Genomic DNA, 21,239 nt, shown 5'->3' on the forward strand with positions numbered 1-21,239 from the left:
ATCCCCCATTCAGGAGCACCAACTCCAGGTTCATCCCCCATTCAGGAGCACCAACTCTGGGTTATCCTCCATTCAGGAGCACCTACTCTGGGTTATCCCCCATTCAGGAGCAAGAACTCTGGGTTATACCCCATTCAGGAGCACCAACTCCAGGTTATCCCCCATTCAGGAGCACCAACTCTGGGTTATACCCCATTCAGGAGCACCAACTCTGGGTTATACCCCATTCAGGAGCACCAACTCTGGGTTATACCCCATTCAGGAGTACCAACTCTGGGTTATACCCTATTCAGGAGCACCAACTCTGGGTTATACCCGATTCTGGAGCACCAACTCCGGGTTATACTCCAGTCAGGAGCACCAACTCTGGGTTCATCCCCCATTCAGGAGCACCAACTCTGGGTTCATTCCCCCATTTAGGAGCACCAACTCTGGGTTCATCCCCCATTCAGGAGCACCAACTCTGGGTTATCCTCCATTCAGGAGCACCAACTCTGGGTTAACCCCCATTCAGGAGCACCAACTCTGGGTTAACCCCCATTCAGGAGCACCAACTCTGGGTTATACCCCATTCAGGAGTAGCAACTCTGGGTTATCCCCCATTCAGGAGCACCAACTCTGGGTTATACCCCATTCAGGAGTACCAACTCTGGGTTCATCCCCATTCAGGAGCACCAACTCCAGGTTCATCCCCCATTCAGAAGCACCAACTCTGGGTTATCCCCCATTCAGGAGCATCAACTCTGGGTTATCTTCCACTCAGGAGCACCAACTCTGGGTTAACCCCCATTCAGGACACCAACTCTGGGTTATAGCCCATTCAGGAGCACCAACTCGGGGCTATCTGCCATTCAGGAGCACCAACTCTGGGTTATCCTCCATTCAGGAGCACCAACTCTGGGTTATACACCATCCAGGAGCACCAACTCTGGGTTATCCCCCATTCAGGAGCACCAACTCTGGGTTATCCCCCATTCAGGAGCACCAACTCCAGGTTCATCCCCCATTCAGGAGCACCAACTCTGGGTTATCCTCCATTCAGGAGCACCAACTCTGGGTTATACCCCATTCAGGAGCACCAACTCTGGGTTATACCCCATTCAGGAGCACCAACTCTGGGTTTTCCCCCATTCAGGAGCACCAACTCTGGGTTATCCCCCATTCAGGAGCACCAACTCTGGGTTCATCCCCCATTCAGGAGTACCAACTCCGGGTTCATCCCCCATTCAGGAGCACCAACTCCAGGTTCATCCCCATTCAGGAGCACCAACTCTGGGTTATCCTCCATTCAGGAGCACCAACTCTGGGTTATCCCCCATTCAGGAGCACCAACTCCAGGTTCATCCCCCATTCAGGAGCACCAACTCTGGGTTATCCTCCATTCAGGAGCACCTACTCTGGGTTATCCTCCATTCAGGAGCACCAACTCTGGGTTATACCCCATTCAGGAGCACCAACTCCAGGTTATCCCCCATTCAGGAGCACCAACTCTGGGTTATACCCCATTCAGGAGCACCAACTCTGGGTTATACCCCATTCAGGAGCACCAACTCTGGGTTATACCCCATTCAGGAGTACCAACTCTGGGTTATACCCTATTCAGGAGCACCAACTCTGGGTTATACCCGATTCTGGAGCACCAACTCCGGGTTATACTCCAGTCAGGAGCACCAACTCTGGGTTCATCCCCGATTCAGGAGAACCAACTCTGGGTTCATTCCCCCATTTAGGAGCACCAACTCTGGGTTATCCTCCATTCAGGAGCACCTACTCTGGGTTATCCCCCATTCAGGAGCACCAACTCCAGGTTCATCCCCCATTCAGGAGCACCAACTCTGGGTTATCCTCCATTCAGGAGCACCAACTCTGGGTTATACCCCATTCAGGAGCATCAACTCTGGATTATCCCCCATTCAGGAGTACCAACTCTGGGTTCATCCCCCATTCAGGAGCACCAACTCTGGGTTATACACCATTCAGGAGCACCAACTCTGGGTTATCCCCCATTCAGGAGCACCAACTCCGGGTTCATCCCCCATTCAGGAGCACCAACTCCAGGTTCATCCCCCATTCAGGAGCACCAACTCTGGGTTATCCCCCATTCAGGAGCACCAACTCTGGGTTATCCCCCATTCAGGAGCACCAACTCTGGGTTCATCCCCCATTCAGGAGCACCAACTCTGGGTTATACACCATTCAGGAGCACCAACTCTGGGTTATCCCTCATTCAGGAGCACCAACTCTGGGTTCATCCCCCATTCAGGAGTACCAACTCCGGGTTCATCCCCCATTCAGGAGCACAAACTCCAGGTTCAACCCCCATTCAGGAGCACCAACTCTGGGTTATCCTCCATTCAGGAGCACCAACTCTGGGTTATACCCCATTCAGGAGCACCAACTCTGGGTTATCCCCCATTCAGAAGCACCAACTCCAGGTTCATCCCCCATTCAGGAGCACCAACTCTGGGTTATCCTCCATTCAGGAGCACCAACTCTGGGTTATACCCCATTCAGGCGCACCAACTCTATGTTATACCCCATTCAGGAGCACCAACTCTGGGTTTTCCCCCATTCAGGAATACCAACTCTGGGTTATCCCCCATTCAGGAGCACCAACTCTGGGTTCATCCCCCATTCAGGAGTACCAACACCGGGTTCATCCCCCATTCAGGAGCACCAACTCCAGGTTCATCCCCCATTCAGGAGCACCAACTCTGGGTTATCCTCCATTCAGGAGCACCAACTCTGGGTTATCCCCCATTCAGGAGCAAGAACTCTGGGTTATACCCCATTCAGGAGCACCAACTCCAGGTTATCCCCCAGTCAGGAGCACCAACTCTGGGTTATACCCCATTCAGGAGCACCAACTCTGGGTTATACCCCATTCAGGAGCACCAACTCTGGGTTATACCCCATTCAGGAGTACCAACTCTGGGTTATACCCTATTCAGGAGCACCAACTCTGGGTTATACCCGATTCTGGAGCACCAACTCCGGGTTATACTCCAGTCAGGAGCACCAACTCTGGGTTCATCCCCCATTCAGGAGCACCAACTCTGGGTTATCCTCCATTCAGGAGCACCAACTCTGGGTTAACCCCCATTCAGGAGCACCAACTCTGGGTTAACCCCCATTCAGGAGCACCAACTCTGGGTTATACCCCATTCAGGAGTAGCAACTCTGGGTTATCCCCCATTCAGGAGCACCAACTCTGGGTTATACCCCATTCAGGAGTACCAACTCTGGGTTCATCCCCCATTCAGGAGCACCAACTCCAGGTTCATCCCCCATTCAGAAGCACCAACTCTGGGTTATCCCCCATTCAGGAGCATCAACTCTGGGTTATCTTCCACTCAGGAGCACCAACTCTGGGTTAACCCCCATTCAGGACACCAACTCTGGGTTATACCCCATTCAGGAGCACCAACTCGGGGCTATCTGCCATTCAGGAGCACCAACTCTGGGTTATCCCCCATTCAGGAGCACCAACTCTGGGTTCATCCCCCATTCAGGAGCACCAACTCTGGGTTATACACCATTCAGGAGCACCAACTCTGGGTTATCCCCCATTCAGGAGCACCAACTCTGGGTTATCCCCCATTCAGGAGCACCAACTCCAGGTTCATCCCCCATTCAGGAGCACCAACTCTGGGTTATCCTCCATTCAGGAGCACCAACTCTGGGTTATCCCCCATTCAGGAGCACCAACTCCAGGTTCATCCCCCATTCAGGAGCACCAACTCTGGGTTATCCTCCATTCAGGAGCACCTACTCTGAGTTATCCCCATTCAGGAGCAAGAACTCTGGGTTATACCCCATTCAGGAGCACCAACTCCAGGTTATCCCCCAGTCAGGAGCACCAACTCTGGGTTATACCCCATTCAGGAGCACCAACTCTGGGTTATACCCCATTCAGGAGCACCAACTCTGGGTTATACCCCATTCAGGAGTACCAACTCTGGGTTATACCCTATTCAGGAGCACCAACTCTGGGTTATACCCGATTCTGGAGCACCAACTCCGGGTTATACTCCAGTCAGGAGCACCAACTCTGGGTTCATCCCCCATTCAGGAGCACCAACTCTGGGTTATCCTCCATTCAGGAGCACCAACTCTGGGTTAACCCCCATTCAGGAGCACCAACTCTGGGTTAACCCCCATTCAGGAGCACCAACTCTGGGTTATACCCCATTCAGGAGTAGCAACTCTGGGTTATCCCCCATTCAGGAGCACCAACTCTGGGTTATACCCCATTCAGGAGTACCAACTCTGGGTTCATCCCCCATTCAGGAGCACCAACTCCAGGTTCATCCCCCATTCAGAAGCACCAACTCTGGGTTATCCCCCATTCAGGAGCATCAACTCTGGGTTATCTTCCACTCAGGAGCACCAACTCTGGGTTAACCCCCATTCAGGACACCAACTCTGGGTTATACCCCATTCAGGAGCACCAACTCGGGGCTATCTGCCATTCAGGAGCACCAACTCTGGGTTATCCCCCATTCAGGAGCACCAACTCTGGGTTCATCCCCCATTCAGGAGCACCAACTCTGGGTTATACACCATTCAGGAGCACCAACTCTGGGTTATCCCCCATTCAGGAGCACCAACTCTGGGTTATCCCCCATTCAGGAGCACCAACTCCAGGTTCATCCCCCATTCAGGAGCACCAACTCTGGGTTATCCTCCATTCAGGAGCACCAACTCTGGGTTATCCCCCATTCAGGAGCACCAACTCCAGGTTCATCCCCCATTCAGGAGCACCAACTCTGGGTTATCCTCCATTCAGGAGCACCTACTCTGAGTTATCCTCCATTCAGGAGCACCAACTCTGGGTTATACCCCATTCAGGAGCACCAACTCCAGGTTATCCCCCATTCAGGAGCACCAACTCTGGGTTATACCCCATTCAGGAGCACCAACTCTGGGTTATACCCCATTCAGGAGCACCAACTCTGGGTTATACCCCATTCAGGAGTACCAACTCTGGGTTATACCCTATTCAGGAGCACCAACTCTGGGTTATACCCGATTCTGGAGCACCAACTCCGGGTTATACTCCAGTCAGGAGCACCAACTCTGGGTTCATCCCCCATTCAGGAGAAACAACTCTGGGTTCATTCCCCCATTTAGGAGCACCAACTCTGGGTTCATCCCCCATTCAGGAGCACCAACTCTGGGTTATCCTCCATTCAGGAGCACCAACTCTGGGTTAACCCCCATTCAGGAGTACCAACTCTGGGTTAACCCCCATTCAGGAGCACCAACTCTGGGTTATACCCCATTCAGGAGTACCAACTCTGGGTTCATCCCCCATTCAGGAGAACCAACTCCAGGTTCATCCCCCATTCAGAAGCACCAACTCTGGGTTATCCCCCATTCAGGAGCATCAACTCTGGGTTATCTTCCACTCAGGAGCACCAACTCTGGGTTAACCCCCATTCAGGACACCAACTCTGGGTTATACCCCATTCAGGAGCACCAACTCGGGGCTATCTGCCATTCAGGAGCACCAACTCTGGGTTATCCCCCATTCAGGAGCACCAACTCTGGGTTCATCCCCCATTCAGGAGCATCAACTCTGGGTTATCTTCCACTCAGGAGCACCAACTCTGGGTTAACCCCCATTCAGGACACCAACTATGGGTTATACCCCATTCAGGAGCACCAACTCGGGGCTATCTGCCATTCAGGAGCACCAACTCTGGGTTATCCCCCATTCAGGAGCACCAACTCTGGGTTCATCCCCCATTCAGGAGCACCAACTCTGGGTTATACACCATTCAGGAGCACCAACTCTGGGTTATCCCCCATTCAGGAGCACCAACTCTGGGTTATCCCCCATTCAGGAGCACCAACTCCAGGTTCATCCCCCATTCAGGAGCACCAACTCTGGGTTTTCCCCCATTCAGGAGCACCAACTCTGGGTTATCCCCCATTCAGGAGCACCAACTCTGGGTTCATCCCCCATTCAGGAGTACCAACTCCGGGTTCATCCCCCATTCAGGAGCACCAACTCCAGGTTCATCCCCCATTCAGGAGCACCAACTCTGGGTTATCCTCCATTCAGGAGCACCAACTCTGGGTTATCCCCCATTCAGGAGCACCAACTCCAGGTTCATCCCCCATTCAGGAGCACCAACTCTGGGTTATCCTCCATTCAGGAGCACCTACTCTGGGTTATCCCCCATTCAGGAGCACCAACTCTGGGTTATACCCCATTCAGGAGCACCAACTCCAGGTTATCCCCCATTCAGGAGCACCAACTCTGGGTTATACCCCATTCAGGAGCACCAACTCTGGGTTATACCCCATTCAGGAGCACCAACTCTGGGTTATACCCGATTCTGGAGCACCAACTCCGGGTTATACTCCAGTCAGGAGCACCAACTCTGGGTTCATCCCCCATTCAGGAGCACCAACTCTGGGTTCATTCCCCCATTTAGGAGCACCAACTCTGGGTTCATCCCCCATTCAGGAGCACCAACTCTAGGTTTTCCTCCATTCAGGAGCACCAACTCTGGGTTAACCCCCATTCAGAAGCACCAACTCTGGGTTAACCCACATTCAGGAGCACCAACTCTGGGTTATACCCCATTCAGGAGTAGCAACTCTGGGTTATCCCCCATTCAGGAGCACCAACTCTGGGTTCATCCCCCATTCAGGAGTACCAACTCCGGGTTCATCCCCCATTCAGGAGCACCAACTCCAGGTTCATCCCCCATTCAGGAGCACCAACTCTGGGTTATCCTCCATTCAGGAGCACCAACTCTGGGTTATCCCCCATTCAGGAGCACCAACTCCAGGTTTTCCCCCATTCAGGAGCACCAACTCTGGGTTATACACCATTCAGGAGCACCAACTCTGGGTTATACCCCATTCAGGAGCACCAACTCTGGGTTATACCCCATTCAGGAGTACCAACTCTGGGTTATACCCTATTCAGGAGCACCAACTCTGGGTTATACCCGATTCTGGAGCACCAACTCCGGGTTATACTCCATTCAGGAGCACCAACTCTGGGTTCATCCCCCATTCAGGAGCACCAACTCTGGGTTCATTCCCCCATTTAGGAGCACCAACTCTGGGTTCATCCCCCATTCAGGAGCACCAACTCTGGGTTATCCTCCATTCAGGAGCACCAACTCTGGGTTAACCCCCATTCAGGAGCACCAACTCTGGGTTAACCCCCATTCAGGAGCACCAACTCTGGGTTATCCCCCATTCAGGAGCATCAACTCTGGGTTATCTTCCACTCAGGAGCACCAACTCTGGGTTAACCCCCATTCAGGACACCAACTCTGGGTTATCCCCCATTCAGGAGCATCAACTCTGGGTTATCTTCCACTCAGGAGCACCAACTCTGGGTTAACCCCCATTCAGGAGCACCAACTCTGGGTTATCCCCCATTCAGGAGCATCAACTCTGGGTTATCTTCCACTCAGGAGCACCAACTCTGGGTTATCCCCCATTCAGGAGCACCAACTCTGGGTTCATCCCCCATTCAGGAGCACCAACTCTGGGTTATACACCATTCAGGAGCACCAACTCTGGGTTATCCCCCATTCAGGAGCACCAACTCTGGGTTCATCCCCCATTCAGGATTACCAACTCCGGGTTCATCCCCCATTCAGGAGCACCAACTCCAGGTTCATCCCCCATTCAGGAGCACCAACTCTGGGTTATCCTCCATTCAGGAGCACCAACTCTGGGTTATCCCCCATTCAGGAGCACCAACTCCAGGTTTTCCCCCATTCAGGAGCACCAACTCTGGGTTTTCCCCCATTCAGGAGCACCAACTCTGGGTTATCCCCCATTCAGGAGCACCAACTCTGGGTTCATCCCCCATTCAGGAGTACCAACTCCGGGTTCATCCCCCATTCAGGAGCACCAACTCCAGGTTCATCCCCCATTCAGGAGCACCAACTCTGGGTTATACCCCATTCAGGAGCACCAACTCTGGGTTATACCCCATTCAGGAGCACCAACTCTGGGTTATACCCCATTCAGGAGTACCAACTCTGGGTTATACCCTATTCAGGAGCACCAACTCTGGGTTATACCCGATTCTGGAGCACCGACTCCGGGTTATACTCCAGTCAGGAGCACCAACTCTGGGTTCATCCCCCATTCAGGAGAACCAACTCTGGGTTCATTCCCCCATTTAGGAGCACCAACTCTGGGTTCATCCCCCATTCAGGAGCACCAACTCTGGGTTATCCTCCATTCAGGAGCACCAACTCTGGGTTAACCCCCATTCAGGAGCACCAACTCTGGGTTAACCCCCATTCAGGAGCACCAACTCTGAGTTATACCCCATTCAGGAGTAGCAACTCTGGGTTATCCCCCATTCAGGAGCACCAACTCTGAGTTATACCCCATTCAGGAGTACCAACTCTGGGTTCATCCCCCATTCAGGAGAACCAACTCCAGGTTCATCCCCCATTCAGAAGCACCAACTCTGGGTTATCCCCCATTCAGGAGCATCAACTCTGGGTTATCTTCCACTCAGGAGCACCAACTCTGGGTTAACCCCCATTCAGGACACCAACTCTGGGTTATACCACATTCAGGAGCACCAACTCGGGGCTATCTGCCATTCAGGAGCACCAACTCTGGGTTATCCCCCATTCAGGAGCACCAACTCTGGGTTCATCCCCCATTCAGGAGCACCAACTCTGGGTTATACACCATTCAGGAGCACCAACTCTGGGTTATCCCCCATTCTGGAGCACCAACTCTGGGTTCATCCCCCATTCAGGAGTACCAACTCCGGGTTCATCCCCCATTCAGGAGCACCAACTCCAGGTTCATCCCCCATTCAGGAGCACCAACTCTGGGTTATCCTCCATTCAGGAGCACCAACTCTGGGTTATCCCCCATTCAGGAGCACCAACTCCAGGTTTTCCCCCATTCAGGAGCACCAACTCTGGGTTATACCCCATTCAGGAGCACCAACTCTGGGTTATACCCCATTCAGGAGCACCAACTCTGGGTTATACCCCATTCAGGAGTACCAACTCTGGGTTATACCCTATTCAGGAGCACCAACTCTGGGTTATACCCGATTCTGGAGCACCAACTCCGGGTTATACTCCATTCAGGAGCACCAACTCTGGGTTCATCCCCCATTCAGGAGCACCAACTCTGGGTTCATCCCCCATTCAGGAGCACCAACTCTGGGTTATCCTCCATTCAGGAGCACCAACTCTGGGTTAACCCCCATTCAGGAGCACCAACTCTGGGTTAACCCCCATTCAGGAGCACCAACTCTGGGTTATACCCCATTCAGGAGTAGCAACTCTGGGTTATCCCCCATTCAGGAGCACCAACTCTGGGTTATACCCCATTCAGGAGTACCAACTCCGGGTTCATCCCCCATTCACAAGCACCAACTCTGGGTTATCCCCCATTCAGGAGCATCAACTCTGGGTTATCTTCCACTCAGGAGCACCAACTCTGGGTTAACCCCCATTCAGGACACCAACTCTGGGTTATACCCCATTCAGGAGCACCAACTCGGGGCTATCTGCCATTCAGGAGCACCAACTCTGGGTTATACCCCATTCAGGAGCACCAACTCTGGGTTCATCCCCCATTCAGGAGCACCAACTCTGGGTTATACACCATTCAGGAGCACCAACTCTGGGTTATCCCCCATTCAGGAGCACCAACTCTGGGTTCATCCCCCATTCAGGAGTACCAACTCCGGGTTCATCCCCCATTCAGGAGCACCAACTCCAGGTTCATCCCCCATTCAGGAGCACCAACTCTGGGTTATCCTCCATTCAGGAGCACCTACTCTGGGTTATCCCCCATTCAGGAGCACCAACTCCAGGTTCATCCCCCATTCAGGAGCAACAACTCTGGGTTATCCCCCATTCAGGAGCACCAACTCTGGGTTATCCCCCATTCAGGAGCACCAACTCTGGGTTCATCCCCCATTCAGGAGCACCAACTCTGGGTTATACACCATTCAGGAGCACCAACTCTGGGTTATCCCTCATTCAGGAGCACCAACTCTGGGTTCATCCCCCATTCAGGAGTACCAACTCCGGGTTCATCCCCCATTCAGGAGCACAAACTCCAGGTTCAACCCCCATTCAGGAGCACCAACTCTGGGTTATCCTCCATTCAGGAGCACAAACTCTGGGTTACACCCCATTCAGGAGCACCAACTCTGGGTTATCCCCCATTCAGGAGCACCAACTCCAGGTTCATCCCCCATTCAGGAGCACCAACTCTGGGTTATCCTCCATTCAGGAGCACCAACTCTGGGTTATACCCCATTCAGGAGCACTAACTCTGGGTTTTCCCCCATTCAGGAGCACCAACTCTGGGTTATCCCCCATTCAGGAGCACCAACTCTGGGTTCATCCCCCATTCAGGAGTACCAACTCCGGGTTCATCCCCCATTCAGGAGCACCAACTCCAGGTTCATCCCCCATTCAGGAGCACCAACTCTGGGTTATCCTCCATTCAGGAGCACCAACTCTGGGTTATCCCCCATTCAGGAGCACCAACTCCAGGTTCATCGCCCATTCAGGAGCACCAACTCTGGGTTATCCTCCATTCAGGAGCACCTACTCTGGGTTATCCCCCATTCAGGAGCACCAACTCTGGGTTATACCCCATTCAGGAGCACCAACTCCAGGTTATTCCCCATTCAGGAGCACCAACTCTGTGTTATACCCCATTCAGGAGCACCAACTCTGGGTTATACCCCATTCAGGAGCACCAACTCTGGGTTATACCCCATTCAGGAGTACCAACTCTGGGTTATACCCTATTCAGGAGCACCAACTCTGGGTTATACCCGATTCTGGAGCACCAACTCCGGGTTATACTCCAGTCAGGAGCGCCAACTCTGGGTTCATCCCCCATTCAGGAGCACCAACTCTGGGTTCATTCCCCCATTTAGGAGCACCAACTCTGGGTTCATCCCCCATTCAGGAGCACCAACTCTGGGTTATCCTCCATTCAGGAGCACCAACTCTGGGTTAACCCCCATTCAGGAGCACCAACTCTGGGTTAACCCTCATTCAGGAGCACCAACTCTGGGTTATACCCCATTCAGGAGTAGCAACTCTGGGTTATACCCCATTCAGGAGTACCAACTCTGGGTTCATCCCCCATTCAGGAGCACCAACTCCAGGTTCATCCCCCATTCAGAAGCACCAATTCTGGGTTATCCCCCATTCAGGAGCATCAACTCTGGGTTATCTTCCACTCAGGAGCACCAACTCTGGGTTAACCCCCATTCAGGACACCAACTCTGGGTTATACCCCATTCAGGAGCACCAACGCGGGGCTATCTGCCATTCAGGAGCACCAACTCTGGGTTATTCCCCATTCAGGAGCACCAACTCTGGGTTCATCACCCATTCAGGAGCACCAACTCTGGGTTATACACCATTCAGGAGCACCAACTCTGGGTTATCCCCCATTCAGGAGCACCAACTCTGGGTTCATCCCCCATTCAGGAGTACCAACTCTGGGTTCATCCCCCATTCAGGAGCACCAACTCCAGGTTCATCCCCCATTCAGGAGCACCAACTCTGGGTTATCCTCCATTCAGGAGCACCAACTCTGGGTTATCCCCCATTCAGGAGCACCAACTCCAGGTTATCCCCCATTCAGGAGCACCAACTCTGGGTTATACCCCATTCAGGAGTACCAACTCTGGGTTATACCCTATTCAGGAGCACCAACTCTGGGTTATACCCGATTCTGGAGCACCAACTCCGGGTTATACTCCATTCAGGAGCACCAACTCTGGGTTCATCCCCCATTCAGGAGCACCAACTCTGGGTTCATTCCCCCATTTAGGAGCACCAACTCTGGGTTCATCCCCCATTCAGGAGCACCAACTCTGGGTTATCCTCCATTCAGGAGCACCAACTCTGGGTTAACCCCCATTCAGGAGCACCAACTCTGGGTTAACCCCCATTCAGGACACCAACTCTGGGTTATACCCCATTCAGGAGCACCAACTCGGGGCTATCTGCCATTCAGGAGCACCAACTCTGGGTTATCCCCCATTCAGGAGCACCAACTCTGGGTTCATCCCCCATTCAGGAGCACCAACTCTGGGTTATACACCATTCAGGAGCACCAACTCTGGGTTATCCCTCATTCAGGAGCACCAACTCTGGGTTCATCCCCCATTCAGGAGTACCAACTCCGGGTTCATCCCCCATTCAGGAGCACCAACTCCAGGTTCATCCCCCATTCAGGAGCACCAACTCTGGGTTATCCTCCATTCAGGAGCACCTACTCTGGGTTATCCCCCATTCAGGAGCACCAACTCCAGGTTCATCCCCCATTCAGGAGCACCAACTCTGGGTTATCCTCCATTCAGGAGCACCTACTCTGGGTTATCCCCCATTCAGGAGCACCAACTCTGGGTTATACCCCATTCAGGAGCATCAACTCTGGATTATCCCCCATTCAGGAGTACCAACTCTGGGTTCATCCCCCACTCAGGAGCACCAACTCTGGGTTATACACCATTCAGGAGCACCAACTCTGGGTTATCCCCCATTCAGGAGCACCAACTCCGGGTTCATCCCCCATTCAGGAGCACCAACTCCAGGTTCATCCCCCATTCAGGAGCACCAGCTCTGGGTTATCCCCCATTCCGGAGCACCAACTCTGGGTTATCCCCCATTCAGGAGCACCAACTCTGGGTTCATCCCCCATTCAGGAGTACCAACTCCGGGTTCATCCCCCATTCAGGAGCACAAACTCCAGGTTCAACCCCCATTCAGGAGCACCAACTCTGGGTTATCCTCCATTCAGGAGCACCAACTCTGGGTTATACCCCATTCAGGAGCACCAACTCTGGGTTATCCCCCATTCAGGAGCACCAACTCCAGGTTCATCCCCCATTCAGGAGCACCAACTCTGGGTTATCCTCCATTCAGGAGCACCAACTCTGGGTTATACCCCATTCAGGAGCACCAACTCTGGGTTATACCCCATTCAGGAGCACCAACTCTGGGTTTTCCCCCATTCAGGAGCACCAACTCTGGGTTATCCCCCATTCAGGAGCACCAACTCTGGGTTCATCCCCCATTCAGGAGTACCAACTCCGGGTTCATCCCCCATTCAGGAGCACCAACTCCAGGTTCATCCCCCATTCAGGAGCACCAACTCTGGGTTATCCTCCATTCAGGAGCACCAACTCTGGTTATCCCCCATTCAGGAGCACCAACTCCAGGTTCATCCCCCATTCAGGAGCACCAACTCTGGGTTATCCTCCATTCAGGAGCACCTACTCTGGGTTATCCCCCATTCAGGAGCACCAACTCTGGGTTATACCCCATTCAGGAGCATCAACTCTGGATTATCCCCCATTCAGGAGTACCAACTCTGGGTTCATCTCCCATTCAGGAGCACCAACTCTGGGTTATACACCATTCAGGAACACCAACTCTGGGTTATCCCCCATTCAGGAGCACCAACTCCGGGTTCATCCCCCATTCAGGAGCACCAACTCCAGGTTCATCCCCCATTCAGGAGCACCAACTCTGGGTTATCCCCCATTCAGGAGCACCAACTCTGGGTTATCCCCCATTCAGGAGCACCAACTCTGGATTATACACCATTCAGGAGCACCAACTCTGGGTTATCCCTCATTCAGGAGCACCAACTCTGGGTTCATCCCCCATTCAGGAGCACAAACTCCAGGTTCAACCCCCATTCAGGAGCACCAACTCTGGGTTATCCTCCATTCAGGAGCACCAACTCTGGGTTATCCCCCATTAAGGAGCACCAACTCCAGGTTCATCCCCCATTCAGGAGCACCAACTCTGGGTTATCCTCCATTCAGGAGCACCAACTCTGGGTTATACCCCATTCAGGAGCACCAACTCTGGGTTTTCCCCCATTCAGGAGCACCAACTCTGGGTTATCCCCCATTCAGGAGCACCAACTCTGGGTTATCCCCCATTCAGGAGCACCAACTCTGGGTTCATTCCCCCATTCTGGATGAACAGGCTCAAGGGACTAAATGGCCTCCCCCTGTTCCTGAGTAACAGGTTCGAGGGGCTGAATAGCCTCCGCCTGTTCCTGTGTAACAGGCATGAGAGGGGCTGAATGGCCTCCTCCTGTTCTTGTGTAACACACTTGAGGGGCTTAATAGCATCCTCCTGTCCCTGTGTAACAGGCACAAGAGGGGCTGAATGGCCTCTCTATGTTATTAATCAGCCCCAGCTCCTTCAGATTTGAAAGAATGGGGATAAATCCAGAGTTGCTTCTCCTAATCCCAGTGCCAGAGTGTGGTCAGGACAAGAGCAGACTCGCAGTGACGCCCTGTGAGTTGCCGAAGGTTATTTGCAGGGAGTGTATCGCGGAGGTGGGCCAGGTAAGAACTCATCAACAACAACTTAACTCAGTAAAACCTCCCCAAGGTGCTTCACAGGAGCATCAATCAGACAGAATCTGACCCCAAGCCACACAGGGAGATATTAGGGACAGGTGACCAAGGAGGTCTGTTTTAGGGAGCGTCTTAAAGGAGGAGAGAGAGAGAGGAAGAGAGATAGAGTGGAAAAGAGAGAGGCAGAGAGGTTTAAGGAGGTAATTCCAGAGCTTAGGACCCCAGGCAGCTGAAGGCACGGCTGCCAATGGTGGAGCGATGGGAATTGGGGGGTGCTCAAGAGGCCGGAATTGGAGGATCGCAGAGATCTCGGAGGGTTGTAGGGGCTGGAGGAGGTTACAGAGATAGGAGGGTTGTAGGGACTGGAGGAGGTTACAGAGATAGGGAGGGCTGTAGGGGCTGGAGGAGGTTACAGAGATAGGGAGGGGTGTAGGGGCCGGAGGAGGTTACAGAGATAGGGAGGGTTGTAGGGGCTGGAAGAGGTTACAGAGATAGGGAGGGTTGTAGGGGCTAGAGGAGGTTACAGAGATAGGGAGGGTTGTAGGGGCTGGAGGAGGTTACAGAGACAGGGAGGGTTGTAGGGACTGGAGGAGGTTACAAAGACAGGGAGGGTTGTAGGGACTGGAGGAGGTTACAGAGACAGGGAGGGTTGTAGGGACTGGAGGAGGTTACAGAGACAGGGAGGGTTGTAGGGACTGGAGGAGGTTACAAAGACAGGGAGGGTTGTAGGGGCTGGAGGAGGTTACAGAGATAGGGAGGAATTAGAACACGAGGATGAGAATTTTAAAATTCCCGGTTAAAATTTTTACCCGGGAGCCAGTGTAGGGCAGCAGGCACAAAGGGTGAGGGCCAAGTAAGGTCACAGGTAGCAGAGCTTGGACTGAGCTGAAATTTATGAACTGTGGAAGATGGGAGAGCAGTCAGGAAAGCATTGGGTCTAGGCAGGGGGAGATTAGAGGGGAGAGATACTGTGTGAGCAAGGAATTGAAATTGGAATTGCCTTGCATGACCTTTCATGTAAGAAGTGAAGCCCTGGGCTCTGTTGGTGTAGATCAAGAGGCCACACAGAGAATTTTTTAACTTGTTATCTTCCCATTGAGCATTTTGTTTAATTGTAGTGATGAAGTCAGTCGTTACAACAACATCTACATTTCCTCTCAGGTATGTAGTTTAAGATTCAACATCTACATGTTTGGGATTGCCTTAAACAAAGTCATCACCAATATGTTTCTAGACGGAACACCCTAGTCTCATCAGCAGGTGGTCCAGAAAGTCCAGAGTTTCCTTGACTTTAAACAACAAAAGCTTGTATTTACATAGCGCATTTAACGTAGTAAAATGTCTCCAAGGTACTTCGCAGGAGTGTAAATCAGACAGTGTTTGACCCCCAGCCACATAAGGAGATATTACAACCATATGAATTAAGAGCAGGACTAGGCCATTCAGCCCCTTGAGCTTGCTCTTCCATTCAATAAGACCATATCTCATCTGATTGTGGCCTCGATTCCACATTCCACCTACCCCTCCACCCCCGATAACCTTTGACTCCCTTGTTAGTCAGGAATCTATCTACCTCTACCTTAAAGATATTCACTGACCCTGCCTCCAGTGCTCTCTGTGGATTCACAACACTGACAAGAGAGAAAAAAAATCCTCATCTTCGTCTTAAATGGGACTCCCTTTATTTTTAAACTGTGACCCCCCATGTTCAAGTCTCTCCCCTAAGGGCAAACATCCTCTCAGCCTCCACCCTGTCTAGCACCCCCTCAGGATCTGATATGTTTCAATAAGATCACCTCTCATTCTTCTAAACTCCAATGGTACAGGGCCCAACCTGTCCAATTTTTCCGCAAGAGATAAACCCCATCCCAGGAATCAGTCAAGTGAACCTCCCCCAAACTCTTTCTAACACATTTATATCCTTTCTTAAATAAGGAGACCCATACTGTACACAGCACTCCAGATGTGGTCTCACCGACAACACCCTGTACAGCTGTAACAAAACATCCCAATTTTTATATTCCATTCTCCTTGGAATAAAGCCCAACATTCTATTTGCCTTCCTAATCACGTACCTACATACTAACTTTTCCTGATTCATGTACCAGGACACCCACATCCCTCTGTACCTCAGAGTGAACAAGTTCACATTTTCCCATGTTATATTCCATCAGTCAATCTTTTAACCACTCACTTAGCCTTTCCATATATCTTTACAGATCCCTTTTGTACTTTTCACAACTTACTTTCCTACCTATCTTTGTGTCATCAGCAAATGTAGCTACCATACCTTCTATTCCTTATTCCTTCATCCAAGTCATTGATATGGATTATAAATAGTTAAGGCCTCAGCGCTGATCCCTGTGGCACTCCCTCCACTCGTTACATCCTGCCAGTCAGAAATGACCCATTTATACCTACTCTCTGTTTCTTGTTAGCTAACCAATCCTCTATCCATGCTATTATGCTACTCCCAACAACGTGAGCTCTTACTTTGTGTTGTAGCCTTTAATGTGGCACCTTAAAATAGCTTCTAGAAATCTAAGTACAGCACATCCACAGGTTCCCCTTTATTGACAATAAAAGCAAAATACTGCAGATGCTTGAAATCCGAAATTAAAACAGAAAATGCTAGAAAAACCAGCGGGTCTGGCAGCGTCTGTGGGGAGAGAAACAGAGTTAACATTTCGAGTCCGTATGACTCTCCCTCAGATAAAGGAGGAAAGGTGTCAGCAGATTGCAAATAAGTGAGTGTGACTCCTCTATTCAAGAGAGAGGGACAGAAAGCAGGAAACTACAGGCCAGTTAACCTAACATCTGTCAGAGGGAAATTGCTGCCAAAGGAGGCTATAGGTGGACATTGAGAAAACTTAAGTGCAATCAGACAGAGTCAGCATGCTTTTGTGAAGACCATAAGACCATAAGACATAGGAGCAGAAATTAGGCCAATCGGCCCATCGAGTCTGCTCCACCATTCAATCATGGCTGATAAGTTTCTCAACCCCATTCTCCCGCCTTCTCCCTGTAACCTTTGATCTCCTTACCAATCAAGAACCTATCTATCTCGGTCTTAAATACACTCAATGACCTGGCCTCTACAGCCTTCTGTGGCAATGAATTCCATAGATTCACCACTCTCTGGCTAAAGAAGTTTCTCCTCATCTCTGTTCTAAAAGGTCTTCCCTTTACTCTGAGGCTGTGCCCTCGGGTCCTAGTCTCTCCTACTAATGGAAACATCTTCCCCACGTCCACTCTATCCAGGCCTTTCAGTATTCTGTAAGTTTCAATCAGATCCCCCCTCATCCTTCTAAACTCCATCGAGTATAGACCCAGAGTCCTCATATTTTAAGCCTTTCATTCCTGGGATCGTTCTCGTGAACCTCCTCTGGTCTCTCTCCAGGGCCAGCACATCCTTCCTGAGATACGGGGCCAAAAATTGCTCACAATATTCTAAATGTGGTCTGACCAGAACTTTATAAAGCCTCAGCAGCACATCCCTGCTTTTATATTCTAGTCCTCTCGAAATAAATGCCAACATTGCATTTGCCTTCCTAACTACTGACTCAACCTGCAAGTTAACCTTAAGAGAATCCTGGACTAGGACACCCAAGTCCCTTTGCACTCCAGATTTCTGAATTCTCTCCCCATTTAGAAAATAGTCTATGCCTCTATTCTTCCTACCAAAGTGCATGACCTCACACTTCCCCACATTATATTCCTTCTGCCACTTCTTTGCCCATTCTCCTAACCTGTCCAAATCCTTCTGCAGCCTCCCCGCCTCCTCAATACTACCTGTCCCTCCACCTATCTTTGTATCATCTGCAAACTTAGCCAGGATGCCCACAGTTCCTTCATCTAGATCATTAGTGTATAAAGTGAAAAGTTGTGGTCCCAACACTGACCCCTGCGGAACTCCACTAGTCACCGGCCGCCATCCTGAGAAGGACCCCCTTATCCCCACTCTCTGCCTCCTGCCAGACAGCCAATCTTCTATCCATGCTAGTACCTTGCCTCTAACACCATGGGCTCTTATCTTCCTGAGCAGCCTCCTGTGCGGCACCTTGTCAAAGGCCTTCTGGAAGTCCAAGTAGATAACATCCATTGGCTCTCCTTTGTCTAACCTACTCGTTACCTCCTCAAAGAATTCTAACAGATTTGTCAGGCATGACCTCCCCTTGATGAAACCATGCTGACTTTGCCCGATTTTACCATGCACTTCCAAGTATTCTGAAATCTCATCCTTAATAATGGACTCTAAATTCTTACCAACGACTGAGGTCAGGCTAATTGGCCTGTAATTTCCCGTCTTTTGCCTCACTCCCTTCTTAAACAGGGGGGTTACATTAGTGATTTTCCAGTCCTCTGGGACCCTCCCTGACTCCAGTGATTCCTGAAAGATCACCACTAACGCCTCCACTATCTCTTCAGCTATCTCCTTCAGAACTCTGGGATGTAATCCATATGGTCCAGGTGATTTATCCACCTTCAGACCTTTCAGTTTTCCTAGCACCTTCTCCTTGCTAATGGCCACCATACTCACCTCTGCCCCCCGACTCTCTTGAACTTTGGGGATGTTACTCATGTCCTCCCCTGTGAAGACTGACGCAAAGTACCTATTCAGTTCCTCCGCCATTTCTTTGTTTGTAGGGTTGTAGGGGCTGGAGAAGGTTACAGAGATAGGGAGGGTTGTAGGGGCTGGAGGAGTTTACAGAGATAGGGAGGGGTGTAGGGGCTGGAGGAGGTTACAGAGATAGGGAGGGGTGTAGGGGCTGGTGGAGGTCACAGAGATAGGGAGGGTTGTAGGGGCTGGTGGAGGTTACAGAGATAGGGAGGGTTGTAGGGGCTGGAGGAGGATACAGAGATAGGGAGGGTTGTAGGGGCTGGTGGAGGTTACAGAGATAGGGAGGGGTGTAGGGGCTGGAGGAGGTTACAGAGACAGGGAGGGTTGTTGGGGCTGGAGGAGTTTACAGAGATAGGGAGGGTTGTAGGGGCTGGAGGAGGTTACAGAGATAGGGAGGGTTGTAGGGGCTGGAGGAGGTTACAGACATAGGGAGGGGTGTAGGGGCTGGAGGAGTTTACAGAGATAGGGAGGGTTGTAGGGGCTGGAGGAGTTTACAGAGATAGGGGGGGTTGTATGGGCTGGAGGAGGTTACAAACATAGGGAGGGTTGTAGGGGCTGGAGGAGGTTACAGAGATAGGGAGGGTTGTAGGGGCTGGAGGAGGTTACAAACATAGGGAGGGTTGTAGGGGCTGGAGGAGGTTACAGAGATAGGGAGGGTTGTAGGGACTGGAGGAGGTTACAGAGATAGGGAGGGTTGTAGGGACTGGAGGAGGTTACAGAGATAGGGAGGGTTGTAGGGACTGGAGGAGGTTACAGAGATAGGGAGATGTATAGGGGCTGCAGGAGGTGAGATAGGGAGGCATGTAGGAGCTGCAGGAGGTGAGATAGGGAGGTGTGTAGGGGCTGCAGGAGGTGAGATAGGGAGGTGTGTAGGGGCTGCAGGAGGTGAGATAGGGTGGTTCGAGGGGGCCAGGAGGATGTGTAAAATGGAGTTGTTGCAGAGATGTTAGAATGTTGATAACTGTTCCCTTTCCTGAGTTGGCTGACCCAGCCCCATGTTAATTTGCCCCAGTTGAACCACACACGAAGTGGAAAGCTCCATGGAGCTGCCGTCAACTCTACCCAGTGCAGATAAGGGAGAGGTCACGACCACGAGAGTACCTCTAATTCAGCAGCAAGGTGGGTCAGTACCGAGGGAGCGCTGCGCCGTCGGAGTGTCACTACTGAGGGAATATCGCACTTTCGGAGGGTCAGTACTGAGGGAGCACCATATTGTCAGAAGGTCAGTAGTGAGATGCTGCCACAATGTCACTTCTAAGGGAGTTCTGCAGTGTCGGAGGTGCCGTCTTTCAGGATGAGACATTAAACCGAGGCCCCATCTGCCCTCTCGGGTGGGTGTAAAAGATCCCAAGGCCACTATTGGAAGAAGAGCAGGGGGGAGTTCTCCCCGGTGTCCTGGGGCCAATATTTATCCCTCACCCAACATCACTAAAAACAGATGATCTGGGTCATTATCACGGTGCTGTTTGTGGGATCTTGCTGTGCGTAAATGGGCTGCTGAGTTTCCTACATTACAACAGTGACCACACTTCAAAGAAAAAAGTCCTTCATCAAAGTGTGAAACACTTTGGGACGTCCTGAGGTGGTGACAGGAGCTGGAGAAATGCCATCTCGTTTCCCCAACACTGATTACTAGATGGCGTTAGCTACATATTTCTGACACTTGACAAGACCTCTTTGGTTCTGGAAGGGTTAATGTGGTTGCCCAGGCGATGAAAATAACACCTTTTCGTGAAAGAAAATACAATAATATTGACCTTTGTTCTATGGACCGTTAGTGCAGTCCTGGATAATGATTGACTAACGGGTTAGGGAATGCCACGTTACACTGACGGTGTAATTAAGGAGGGGTAGGGCACCCGGAAATGACAGCATTACAAGCAATCTGCTCATTTTCATCCTTGTTCCCTCCCAACCAACATGGCACGGATTGGTTACAGGCCCCATACACACTGACTCTCACTGGGGTACAGTTCCACACACACTGACTCTCACTGGGGTACGGGTCCCACACACACTGACTCTCACTGGGGTGCGGGTCCCACACACACTGACTCTCACTGGGGTACAGGTCCCACACACACTGACTCTCACTGGTGTACACGTCCCACACCCACTGACTCTCACTGGGGTACGGGTCCCACACACACTGACTCTCACTGGGGTACGGGTCCCACACACACTGACTCTCACTGGGGTATGGGTCCCACACACGCTGACTCTCACTGGGGTACGGGT

The sequence above is a fragment of the Carcharodon carcharias genome (assembly GCF_017639515.1).
Source record: "Carcharodon carcharias isolate sCarCar2 chromosome 37 unlocalized genomic scaffold, sCarCar2.pri SUPER_37_unloc_2, whole genome shotgun sequence".
Classification (NCBI taxonomy): Eukaryota; Metazoa; Chordata; class Chondrichthyes; order Lamniformes; family Lamnidae; genus Carcharodon; species Carcharodon carcharias.